General features: G+C 53.9%; 1 non-coding gene across 1 annotated transcript; it reads right to left on the reverse strand.

Moving 5' to 3' along the window:
- Window positions 1-1,165: 1,165 nt before the first annotated feature.
- TRNAR-UCG (transfer RNA arginine (anticodon UCG)) lies at window positions 1,166-1,250 on the reverse strand. The gene has a single exon. It is a non-coding gene; the product is annotated as a tRNA-Arg (tRNA).
- Window positions 1,251-13,428: the final 12,178 nt, after the last annotated feature.

Below are 13,428 nucleotides of genomic sequence, written 5' to 3' on the forward strand. Positions count from 1 at the left end.
GCTCTCTCCGCACACCAGTGCGCCCTAGGCCTTGGGAGGGGGCCGGTTTTGTCACAGCCCAGCCTTCTCGGGCTTTCCGGCGGGGTCTCGGGGATCCCGGCAAGTAAGGCGGCCCTTTAGGTAGAAAAGTCTGCTGGCCTCGGGGGTCCGCAGCCCCCACCCTGTCTTCCTGTTCTTCTCCCCTTCTTGCCTGCCCGTTTTGTACTGGCTTTGAACTTGAATGCCTTAGCAATGCATTCATTAAGGAGATAGCGCTGTTTATCAAGAAGGCTTTGGTCTTTGCCTGCAGAATCAGAGGCCCCAGCCTGCCCATGAGAGTTTCAAAGGCTACAGATTCTGGCTGGCTCCCATTCAACGACCGAATCCCCTTTGCAACCTCTTCTCGAGGTGGCACTGGCTTCTCTAACCACTGATGATGGAGAGCTCGGTATTTTGGAGGCCACCAGGGACCTCGTGTATAGACAGCTCAGACTACTCCCCCAGTCCCCCGAACAGGAGGACGCTCTGTTATCCTGCCCTGTAATCTAACCTCAGTCCTTAGAACCACCCTGGGGGGCGGATCTGGTCACTCACATTTCACAGCTGGAAAGATTGGAGGCTGAGTACCTGCCCTCAGGTTCCAGGGGCCGGGCCCCGTTTGTGGCCGGGCGCGGGCTTGCTAAGGAAGGATGCTGCACCCGAAGGGGCTTCTGGCACTTTGATGTTGGGCTGGGGCACGACACTTCAGCGCCACCGCTCAGGCGTGGGTGCTGGTCTCGTGTCTGTGCGTCTGTCCCCGTGGTGTCAGGAAACCGTCTTCCTGTTTATCTGTTGCCAGGGCCTCACCCTCTGGGAGGGAGACTGAGGTCTTGAGGTCTCTTTTTGACTCTTTGCTGCACGATCACTCGCTGGTGTTCCAGGATCGGCAGACTCCTGTCACCCAGAGCCACTTCCCCTCCTGGGGGTGTTGAGGAGCCGTGAGCGCCTCCCCACCCCCACCCCGCCGTGCTCCTCACCCCGTAACCTCGTGCAGTTGACTCTCTCCCTTCTTTTTTTTTTTTTTTTTTAATTTTTTTAAGCTTATTCATTTTAGAGAGAGAGAGCGTGAACAGGGGAGGGGCAGAGAGAGAGAGGGAGACACAGAATCCGAAGCAGCAGGCTCCAGGCTCTGAGCTGTCAGCACTAGAGCCCGACGCGGGGCTCGAACCCACGAACCTCGAGATCATGACCTGAGCCGAAGTCAGGCGCTCAACCGACTGAGCCACCCAGGCGCCGCCGACTCTCTCCCGTCTTTGGACACAGCCACTGCTCCTGGCATCTGCCTTCGCAGTGACCTTGCCCTGAGGCTGAAAGGTACCCAAGTTTCTCTTTCTATCTCAACCCTTGTGGGCTCGGAATATTTGAACGGGGAGTAGTGGCATCGTATGCGCGTGGAAGTGAGCCCCAGCGTCACCATTCTCTGGTCGTGTGACCTGGGGCAGGTCAACCACTCTCTCTGAGCCTCAATTTCCTCAAGGCCAAAGTGAAGGTGACAAAGAAAAAAAAGAGAATCACAATCCGTTAACACTCCCCTTTTACTCTGTGTGTGTCAGGCATAATTCTAAGTGCTTCGTATAAATTATGCAACCATTGTAACTAGGATATGCAATCATCGGTGTATTTCAGTCTCCACGTACTCGGGTGAGTAAACTGAGATCACGTAGGCAGTTCACGTCCAGCAGTGCTAGGATCCAGGAGGAGTTAGCTCCACAGTCCTGGCCATTTACGTCTCAGAAAGGCACACGTATAGTCCCATCAATAATGTCTACTTCACCGGGTAGGAAACAAATGGTGATGATATCTGTATGTGCCAAGCTCCGTGCTGGGCCCTGAGCTCATTAAGGCTCACCTACCTTGTCCTCTCCCGACTCGTCTATCTTTTTCCTTCTAGACCCCCCAGGTGAGCACACGCTGTGGCTACAGCAACGAAGCCAGTAGGCTGCGTCCGGGAAAGGCCAGCAGAGTAAGCATGGGCCAGTGGTCTCTCACTTCCCTCTGCCTCTGGGACAGCCGGCACCATAGCAAACAAGCAGATGTGGGTGGCGTCCCCCGTAGCTGACATATCCCTCTGACTGTTTCCCAAGGCGGGAGAGGAGGAGGGTGTAAACCCATTGGCAGCTGTCAGTAGGCCTGGGGTTCCTCCCCATCTGCTCTGGGGAGGCTGTCGGCTTATGCTTGCACCCATTTCCTCATAGGCGGCCCTGAGGGTCAGAGGTCATGCGGCATGGCATCTGGGCCAACGGACAGCTGATAAGGAACAGACCCATCTACTGGGATCCACTGCGGGGGGTGGGGGGGGACTTCCCATTAAGTCACGCACCAATGTAGATAGCCAAGGCCTTAAGTAGAATTCACACTTTCTTGATCTCTTTCTCTTGGTTTCTCCAATCCCCAGCCAGCTCAACCCCAAGGGGCAGCCAGTTCCATTTCCCCACAGACAGACAAAACCGTGCTGGAACCCTGGGGGAAGTTTCAAGAACCAGTTTGACCACAAAACCGAGAAGCTGGTCTGTTAGGCCCTATCTGGGCAGAGCGGTCATGGTAGCTGTCAGATGAGGATCCAAATTAGTCACGGGAGGAACAGGAGCCCGTCTGGGGGTGGAAACAAGCCTCAGCGGGCTCTGCTCCAGGACCCGGGATCCGGCTGGGGCAGGAGCAGAGGCTGTGTTGCAATTTCACTGCAAATCAACTGGGTCATCTCTTGTGGGTGGCAGCGTGCAGAACTGCCAACCCTCGTGTTTTTTTGGGTTTTTTTTGTTTTTGTTTTTTTTTTCATAGATACCGGAGATGGTATCGTCTCACCCAACTGCCTGTAGCATCAGGCCGTGACAAGATGCCGGAGGGAAGATGTATGATAGGTGTTTTTGGCCGAACCAGTGGCTCCAGACGCATGGGGTGGAGGGGGACAGGGTGGAGTCAATGGTTGGACAAGTTGGGAGCCGATGCTGGAGGAACCATGGGTACCCCCCTCCAGGTCAGAGTGGGACCCTGGGTCTGTTTGCAGGAGAGGAGGGAAACATTCACCACGTCTCCAACTGGGACTATTGCTGGCTATCTACGACACAGTAGCCAACCCGTTGGCCTGGGGCCACCCTCAGCCCCTTGAATACTCAGTGCCTTGGCAGGCCGTGAGGTGTGGTGGGAAGAACGTTGGCTTTGGGGTCTAACCAGCTTGAAATTAGATCTGAACGCTGCCTGAGACACTGGCTGACCTTGGTTATGCCACTCAATATCTCTGGACCCCATTTTCCTCATCTTTTTTTTACTAGAAGAGTGACAACTTCTCAGCAGGGTGGTTATGCAAAGCAATAAGGATAACGTGGGTGGAGGGATGGTATACCGTAGGGAATTAATAAAGCTGTGGCACATTTCTCCTCCTCTTACAACACACACCATCCTTCAGCGACTTCTGGGTTTATCTTCTTCATCTGGGTCTTTTGGCTGAAAGGCCTCAGGGCTGGCTGCCTCTGCCTAGATCAGGGATCAACAAACTTTTTTCTGCCAAGGGCCATAAAGTAAATATTTTAGGCTTTGGGAGCCATAAGGTATCTCTCACAACTACTCATCTTTACAGTCACGGTGCAGGAATAGCCATAGATGATATGTAAATGAATGAGTATGGCGGTGTTCCAATAAAACTTTATTGACAAAAACAGGCAGTGGGCCAGATTTGTCCCCCGGGCTGTAGTTTGCCAACCTCTGGCCTAAAGTTTTAAGTCCAAACATACCTGCTTATCCCTCAAGGGGCTTCCCCAGGTTGGTTTCACATGGTCCAACCAGTCAGGTTTGCCATTGTTCTCTTAAATGTTTCCCAACCCTATCAAACAAAATTTCCTTTTGTTCTCTCTCTCTCTCTTTTTTAATGTTTATTTGTTTTTGAGAGACAGAGAGACAGAGTGTGAGCGGGGGAGGGCAGAGAGAGAGAGAGGGAGACATAGAATCCGAAGGAGGTTCCAGGCTCTGAGCTGTCAGCACAGAGCCCGACGTGGGGTTCGAACTCACAAACTGCGAGATCACGACCTGAGCGGAAGTCGGACTCTCAACCGACAGAGCCACCCAGGCGCCCCTCCTTTTGTTCTTTGCTCACGAAGCCTCCAGTCTTGCCTCCATGCTTTTGCTCAGACTCTTCCTCCTGCTTGGAAGAACATCCCATTTCTTCTCTGCACTTCAACCTCCCAGGTTGTCCTGTAAAGCAAAGGGCTCAGATCAAGGTCTCTGGAATCAACACTGGACGAACATCCTTCAAGATCCTTCAGGGCCGGGCTCAGGTCAGCTGTCCACGGGAATTATTCCCTTTGCAGGAATCCCGCGGCCGTTCCACTGAGGCCAGAGTGGCCCTCCTGTGGACCCTGGGTTGCGCTGGTGTGCCTGTTTTGGTGATAATGCCTTGCGGCTCAGTCCCCAGCTTTCCTACCGCAAACTCACAGCAACAACTTGAACTTCCATCCTGCCAGGTATCACTGGGACTTCTAGCCAATATGGATCCTGAAAAGTCTCCCGCGTCACCTCTGCAAATATTATTTTTCTCTCATTCTCTTTATTCGTTCCTTCTGGTGCTTCAGTTGGTTGTATCTTAACCTCTCTGTCGTATCGTCCTTGTCTTTCATCCACTCTGTCACATCTTCCTGGTTTCTTTCTTTCGGGCTCTTCTGATTAGTTGGAGTCATTTCTTCCAATCTCTCTTCTATTTCATTAATTCTTTCTTTATCTGTGTCTCACACACCCACCGACTTTTAAAGTTAATTTTTCATGTTCAGTCATTCTATTTGAGTCTTTATAAACATCTCCCTATCATTTTTGGTAGTTTCTTATTCCTTGATCATCTTTTTTTTTTTTTTTTCTCCCATTCCATCTTTCAAGTCTTTAAACAGTCCGTGCATAGTTCTTTGGTGACCTAGCTCATCGTTCTAATATCTGAAACCGTTTGAGGATCTCAATCAGTGCTTTTCAAGCGGGAGCAATTTTTCCCTCCGGGGACATTTGGAAATGTCTGGAGACATTTCTCGCTGTCAAAACTAAACTGTGTGTATGTGTGCGTGTGCGTGCTCACACGCGCATGCAACCGGCATCCAGCGAGTAGAGGTCAGGCCTGCCAAGACGTGCACGGACGGCCCCCACAGTAAAGAATCACCTGGCAAGATGTCACTGGCTCTGAGGTTGAGAAACCGTGTTTGAAATCTGTTGCTCGTTGTCTCTGATGACTCTTGCTCAGGGTGACTCATTGCTTTGAGTGTGTGTGTGTGTGTGTGTGTGTGTGTGTGTGTGTGTGTTTGGAGTTTCTCTTTGGCAAATCCGACTGAGAACGCACTTCCCTCCTGGGGGGGGTTGCATTTGCTTCTTCCGGCCACCAGGGGGCACTGCCAACCTGGGACCACTTGACTTTTCCAGCGTCGGGGGAGGGGGGGGTCCCTCATCACCCCCCCGGCAGCACAGATTCAAACCCCAGACTCCCGCGAGAACTGGCACCGTGAAGTTTTGTGCGTTAGCCCTGGATGGCTCAGAGCTGATGTTCGCCTGCTGACTTTGGATTGCCCCGCATCAACTGATTAATGAGGATCTGAGCCTGGACACGAAAGAGCGCTTCCGCTCAGTCCAGTGGGCAGGGCGTGTGCATGCACGTGACTGAGCCATCGCATTTTGTCCTATATCGTTTCCTAGGCGTGAGCAGAAAATGGGTAAATGCGAAAGCTGGGGCAGGCGCGATAGATTTCCTAACCTTGGTACCGTTGTGCCAAACGTGGAAATTATTTAGCACGGCCAAGGCTGACCTCAGGGGCGCCAGCACCCCCGTAACTCGGTTGTGTCCACTGTGCCCTTAACTATGCGAAGAGAGACGGATACGAAGACGCAGGGGGTGCAGGTACAACATGCTGACGTTGCAGTGGCAGAAATGGCTTTGCAAAAGTGGAGACTTGGTTAGGGATGATCTTGCGAGATGGCACCTTATCCACAGTTTCGAAATCCAGGAAGCTCTCAAACACGAAAAATTGATTTTGACAGTTCAGCACAGACTCATTTAGCAGCAGAATCTGACTTAAGCCGACCTGTGGCCATGCAATCTTTATATTTGGTGTGAACGTTCGTGCATTTTGCCGCAGAAATGCCGTGTTTGACTAGAAGGTGCCGTTCCAGACTCTGCCAGGAGTACTGGGAAGCAGACAGATTTTGTACACCAGCACTTGCTAAAATTATAAATCTTAAAAAAAAAATTTTTAAATGCTTATTTATTTTTGAGTGAAAGAGAGAGAGAGACAGACAGAGGACAAGTCGGGGAGGGGCCGAGAGAGGGAGAGACACAGAATCGGAAGCAGGCTCCAGGCTCCGAGCCATCAGCCCAGAGCCCGACGCGGGGCTCGAACTCACGGACCACGAGATCGTGACCTGAGCCGAAGTCGGACGCCCAACTGACTGAGCCACCTAGGCGCCCCGATTATAAATCTTGCAATTTTTCAAAACACATCTGGCTCCCAGGGTTCTGGGTAAGAGATTGTCAGCCCACATTATTAAGTTTCAAAGAAAGGATTCCCCTTCCCCACACCCTTACACCCACCACACATGTAAGAACGCGTGCGAACACTCACCATCCAACTATCAAGGATTTAATTTTCTAATGCGATACAAGGAAGACCTTACTCCTTGCCCAAATCAGAAAAGGTGGGAATTGTTCTCCCATTTCCCAGATAAAGAAGGTGAGACTCAGAGAACCTACGGGACCAGTTCATGTCATACGGCTAGCGGGGAGTGAGGTTCAAAAGGACAGTTGCCTCATTTATTTTTCTTTTTTAAAGTTTATTCATTTATTTTTGAGAGAGAGAGCCACCCGGAGAGGAGCAGAAAGAGACAGGGGGGCAGAGGATCTGAAGCAGGCTCCGAGCTGACAGCAGAAAGCCCCCGATGCGGGGCTTGAACTCGCAAACTGTGAGAACACGGCCTGGGCTCAAGTCGGACGCTCAACCAACTGAGTCACCTAGGTGCCCCCGAATTTGCCTCATTTATCCAGGACTCTGGGCTCCCATCTACACCCTTAACATAAATTCTGCAGGAAAGAGGAAACAGCAGTATGTATGCGTCTACACACATCTACAAACACAGGAAGAATATACCAGAAATTAGCGGAGGGGGATGGGAACAGGGCGGAGAGCATTAGCGTAGGAGTAAAACTCCAAATACGACTTTTAATATGGTTATGTGTTTTTAACTATGGACATGATTTATATGTTCAAAAAAATAAATCAAAGTAAATAAAAAATAAGAAAAAAGAAACCCCCCAGGTCATGCACGCACAAACACAACTGAACATAACTGCAAATTAATTCGGGGACCTAACAGCGCAGACAGTGAATTCAAATAACCTGAGAAAAAAAATACCCTGGCCATATACCTGCGGTGGCATATATTCTAAGGACAAATAAAACTACAAAGAAACCTCAAGCTTTGGTCAATAGGCTTATTGTTACTATGTATATTGTAAAATAAAGCAAGTAAATGCATACATTAATGCTATTAGAGACGAGGATTTTCTGTGTAAGAGAAAAGAGACTCGCATATTAAAGGAACAACAAGAAAGAGTTCAGAAGAACCGCCCAGAGCGTTCCATTTGCACTGACGATACTATGAACTGATTTTATTTTTCCTGCCTCTGTCCGCTGAAAGAATCTACAATCAGGAGCCCCGTGAGGAGTGAAACTGAACTCCCCCGTGTCCGGATCCTGCTTTCTAAGACGGTTCCCACCAACGAAACCTTCCTGAAGAGATGGCTGAGCTGAGGGATCAGATCTGGATCTGGATCTGATCCAGATCTGAGGGAAGGAAAGGACGAGTAAGTCTGGAACATTCTTATTGTTCTATGAGGCAAGGACGTGCCTGGTGGGGCCATGTCAAAAAGATGTAGAGGCAGACTTGAAGGGACCCCTCTAGCTAACCTTGGAACCGCTGATGGAAATGACGCCTATGATTAATTAAACAGGTAGACGGAGAGGTAAAGAGAGAAGAGAGAGAATGGGGACCTCTTCTTCACAGGAGGATACCTGCTGAGCAATGTACGTAGAAGGAATGATAAAGTTAGAAAGCCGCCATTTGCAACCCCCAGTGTAATTCTAGATCCCGGCAGGGCTCATCCAGGGGAGCGAAAACCAGGGAGCGAAGGGTGTTGGGGAACAGGATATCTGTGCAGGTACGAAGCATCTCCCCCTAGAAAAAGGGAGACCGTGCACCATTACATTAGAGATATGGCGATCAGAAGTTTATCCAGTTGACCAAACTTAGCATCGCAGGCCTCCTGATGTAAGGTGACGTGTGGAACACATCACCTACGGAGCGTTCTTGCCAAAGACTTTAGCCTTTGGCCCCAACCACCTGTGCCCAGAGGGACAGGTTGAACGACAACGAGGTAGAACAGTCAGGCAAATCCTTTCTAAAAGACTCTTCAAAAGGCCAGCGTTAGGGGGCGGGGGGGAAGCCAAGGCCATTTTAGCGTGAGAGAGGCCTGATACCCACGTGCCACGTGAGACCCTTCTGGAAACAAACCAAACAGCCAACAAACAACATCGATGGGAGACGTGTTTGGGGTAGTTGGCCCTGAGACCGGGGCAATGGATTTGTCACTGTGTAGAACGTCCTCAGAGCAGATGTGAGCGGGACAATGGAGGAGAGAAGTGCCGTGTGCTCCATAACTGGTCTTCAAACATCTCAGCAGGAACAAATGTTTACAGAGCAGGATAAAGCAAGCATGTCAATATATTAAAATTGTCCAACGAGGCCAGTCCTAGGGTGAGGCCAGGGGGTGCCCTATGCACAACACTGAGGCAGGCGGCACTCTCAGGGTCCACCCTGCACCTGTCCACCCTGGAAGCACCTGCCCGCTGCTCCTGTGGGCACCAAAAGCAGCTTACCAGCCTCGCCCCCATCCTGGCCCTGCTGCGGAATCGGGGGAGCGGGAAAATGGGTGCTCATATGTCAGAAAGCAGATTCGAGGTTATCAGGGGATTGGAGGAGGAGGCATAAATGGGGAGTGATTATTTAATAGGTACGGGGTGTTTTCATAGGGCGCTGAAAATGTTTTTGGTTTAATTTTTTTTAACATTTATGTATTTTTGAGAGAGAAAGAGAAAGAGCGAGAGAGACAGGGTGCGAGCAGGGGAGGGGCAGAGAGAGAGGGGGACACGGAATCCGAAGCAGGCTCCAGGCTCTGAGCTGTCAGCACGGAGCCCGACGCGGGGCCCGAACTCACGGACCGTGAGATGGTGACCCGAGCCGAAGTCGGACGCTTAACCGACTGAGCCACCCAGGCGCCCCTGAAAAGTCTTCAAAGTAGAGCGAGCTGGTGGTCGCACCACGTGGTGAGTGCCCTGAATACCACTGACTTGTACGCTCAAATGGTTAATTACATGTGACGTGCATTTCCTCAAAAACTTCAACCGCAGCAAAACGTTGAGGAAGCAGTGGTCAGAATACAGGGATACAACTCATACCTGTGCAAAAGAAATTAAAGTTGTACATGCACGCATCCGAAGGAAGATTTCTTGGAGTGCCGGCAAGGGGTAAGGTGGCACAAGCAGGGACGGGGTCAGGTGATGTGGGCCACCGTTGGCTGTCACCCGGCCATGGTGCATTCAGCGCCCCCTCTTGAACCTGAGTTGCCACTACCCAGGAGGCTCCAGGTTTGCCCAGGCCCCGCTGCGGCTCTGAGCCTTTGCTCTCCACCGGGAAACCGGGCCACGGGCAGGGTGGCTCCCCTCCCTCCCCCCTGCGCACCCGGGCCCAGGTGGGAAAGTTGCAAGGAAATGTCCTCCTGTTCTGGGAACACACTAGCACCTTTCCTGACCTGAGCCCAGGGGCAGGGTTCCTCGTGGGTGACCCAGGGGTGCCAACGGTCGCGGAGGTGATGTTGATCTGGCTGGGAGGTGCGGTGGATGAAGCAGCTTCTGAGGGACTCTGGCTCTCCCGGGGCCGGGGGATCGCGTTGTGTGTGACTCGAACGTAAAGGAGGAGAGTCTTGCGCTTGTGTTTGGGGGGTGGGATCAAACCAACAGCACCACCAACATTTACTGAGCACTTACTACATGCCAGTGACTGGGTTAAACCTGGCATGTGCCCTCCCCATGCAGTCCTCCTGATGGCCCTCTGATGTGGCGGCTGTTACGGGTCCCCACTGCCAAAAGGAGGGGAGGGTCAGGCAGGTTGGGCTAGCTGCCCAAGGCAAACCCAACTGGTGAGTGGCGGGGCCAGGATTCAAACCCACCATGTCTAATCTCGGGGCCTGAGCGCTACCTGGTCGAGACCCCGAGTCCTCCCAGGCAGTGAAGGGGCGGCAAGGTTCACTGTTGAATACCTATCCTGTGCTGCCCCCACTAAGCTCAGAATCCAGGAGTGCTCGCCGAGCGAGTGCGAACGACCCCAGGCAGCAGGCGTATCTGTGCTCGTGACCATTTTACAGGGGAGGACACCGAGGCTCAGAGAAGCAACGTTGCCCGCACATCACACGGCCAGGAAGCGAGCGAGGCAGGATTCGAGCAGGCTCTACCCGAGGCCGCGCGGCTGACCCCTTGCTTCCTGAAGGTGGGAGTGCCTGTAAGCGTCTCGATTTGGGGCCTCCCCTTCCATCTGCTTCTGTGAGGAGCGGTTCAGCCTCGTGAGAAGACAGGAGAGGGCTGTTTCTGCCTAGGGACACACACGGGGCCGCGAGGTGTCCCGTGCAGGCAGCGGGGGCGGAAGCCTGGCAGCGTCGGCAGCGTGAGTCTCCTTGGCGGACGGGACAGGGACATCGGGACGCCCGGCTGCCGTGGCGTCTCCTCTCTGGAGGAGCGGTGGCCTGGCTGTGATGCCCCACGGAGGATGAAGGGGTTGGAAGTTTCCAGAAGGGGGGACACCCGCAGCAGTCCGGCTGCCCGCAGCAAAGAGCATAAATAGTCCTCCGAGGACTCCGGGGGAAGGACACGGCGGGGAACAGAGTTCCCTGGACAGCTGGAACTCCAGCTTTCCCTTCTCTGGGCATCTCCACCACACAGGGTAGGGCCAGGACGGGGTGGGGAGACAGGAAGCCCCAGCCTTGTTGTTTCTGAGTGTCTCTTGCGGGCATGGGTTTGGCCCCGTCTCTCAAGGAGCCCTAGGGTGGGGGCCGCCTCGCCTGTGTGCTCTGTGGGAGATCCAGTGACAGAACCCCCCCCCCCACCCCCCACCCCCGCCCCAGGCCTCCAGATACCTCTGGCCACTCCAACTCACCAGGTGTGAACCACTCACTTCCTCCACCGCTCAGACAGAGCAAAACTGGCTGAGTCTGGTTTAAACGAGTTCCTGTCAGCCTCTACGCACCTCCTTGCCTTGCCCACCCGCTCTAGGCATGGCTGGTGCCCGTTCTTGGTGGCTGCTGGAGGCGAAACCCTTTTCTGGGGCCGGGTACCGCCCTCACCCGGTCGTGGGAGCGGTGCTCAGGGTTCCCGGTCCCGGGATGGAGGGAGGGAACACAGCAGTAGGGCGGGCTGGGGCTTGCCAAGGGGACGCGTCTGTCACCTTCTGATGGATTTCTAAGAGGAACGCTGGGTTCCTGTGACCCCCCTCTAGGCTTTGGGGTCCAAACCTCTTCACAGGGATCGAGCGCTTACTTGGGATCCAAGGTGTGAGAGTCTGAGAGTGGAGGGGAGGGCCTTGAATGGGGCCTCTGGCATGTGAGGGAATATAGAAGGCTTTCTGGAAGACGGGAGGGGAGGAGAAGGGGCAGATCCTAGGACTGGGGGCCCAGATTCAAAGGAGGCACCCTCCCCCGCCTGGATGTGCCCTTCATCCTTCCCATGCATGCGTTCCATGCCTCCATGACATGCCTGCCATATTCCAGACTCTGACTGGAACTTTGGGAGCAGGAGGTAAATTGAGGCAGGGTCCCTTCCCTCACAGCCTGGAAGGGAGACAGCCAGGAAAACAAATGGTTTTGACGGACACGTGTGCAAAGTAGGTGACTGTACTACCGGAGGGCCTGGGGTGAGTTCTGCTCTGGGGCCAAGGGAAGGCTTCACAGAAGAGAAGGTATCTGAACTGGTTCCTGAAAGATCTGCCAGGCAAGAAGGAAAGGGAAAAGCCTTATGGGCAGAGGAGCTGGCAAGTGCAAAGGCCCTGGGGCATCAGAGTGGGTATGTAGTGGGCCGGGCAACAGTCTGGTAGTTCAGCCATGTCAATGGGGCAGGTAGAGGGATGATGCTGAAAAGGTAGGCAGGCCCAGGGTGTGCCAGTGTTGAAGGTCACGTTAAAGAAGGAAGATAGGGTCCCACAGCCACGGAATAATGATGGGTCCCCGTCAGAGGGACCGTCTACTGTGTGAATGTGTCCGAACCACCCGGTCTAGACTCCAGTCAGGCTCTCCCTCCCAGCCATCCCCGCTCTGTGCTGCTTATTGTGGTGTCCTGTGCCCAGGCCAGAACTGTGTCCCCACGGTGATGGAGGGGGTCAGGGAGTGGTTGCTGGAATAGCCTAGAGCTGTCCCTCATGACAGGCAGCCCGCAGCCCTAGACACGTGGGGCAGAGCCCCGTCGCAGAGCAGGCCCGGCTCGTCGGGAGGGGCCGGACCTCTGCTCATCTCTATTCTCGTCACTCCCCCACCCCAGCCCTGAATGAGTGAGTTCTTCCACGGGGATTCATTGTCTGCGCTCAGACACCGCCCCACGTGCCCTGCGCTCCGTGGCCCGAGCGGGAGGCCTGCCCTCTGTCCCTGCCCTCCATTGTCCCCGCACCCAAGCACCTTGTCGTCTCCCGCTGTGTGCTGTCACCTCTCATTACAAAACCTGCAGAAATTCTCCGAATCGGCTCACCAGTCATCGTGCTCCCCACAAGCGCCTGCATGAGCCTCTGGGCCCGAACCACAAGGCGACCACAGCGCATCAGCGGCTTCTGCTCTGAGCCCCGCCGGGGGCCCCTGCCCCTCCGCTGCCCCAGCCCGCCCTGGGCTCACCACACTTCCCTTTCTCTAAATCTTAAAAACTAAAGTGGTGCAGAGCAAGGCCTGGGGGTGACGGGCGAGAGCCACGGAGGCGGGCCCGGCAAGGGGGGGCTGAATCGGCCTGTTCTCCCCACGGTGTTCCTTCTGGCTTCCAGCAAGTACCCTCAGCCAAGGGGCCTCTCGGGAGAGCAGGGAGCGGGGTGTGTGTGCGTGTGTGTGTGTGGAACGTGTGCCCTCCACAGAGAGACAGGAACCCAGTACAACACAGAGACGAACTTATGTGGGAGACACAGTGGGGCCGTTAGTCTCGAGCTTCCTTGCCTTCCTCCTCTGACTTCCCCCTCCTAGCGACGGTCACAAGGACGGCTTTGAGTAACTGCGCAGGAAATGTTGGTGGAGCAGATAATGTAATCAGCACCCGACGGCCCACTCCTTAGAGGTACCCTGGGCTCAGCAAGCGTGTTAGGGATTCAGGGACCCCCTCT

Source organism: Panthera pardus, unplaced genomic scaffold, assembly GCF_024362965.1.
Source record: "Panthera pardus isolate Hobbes unplaced genomic scaffold, ASM2436296v1 HiC_scaffold_24, whole genome shotgun sequence".
Taxonomy (NCBI): domain Eukaryota; kingdom Metazoa; phylum Chordata; class Mammalia; order Carnivora; family Felidae; genus Panthera; species Panthera pardus.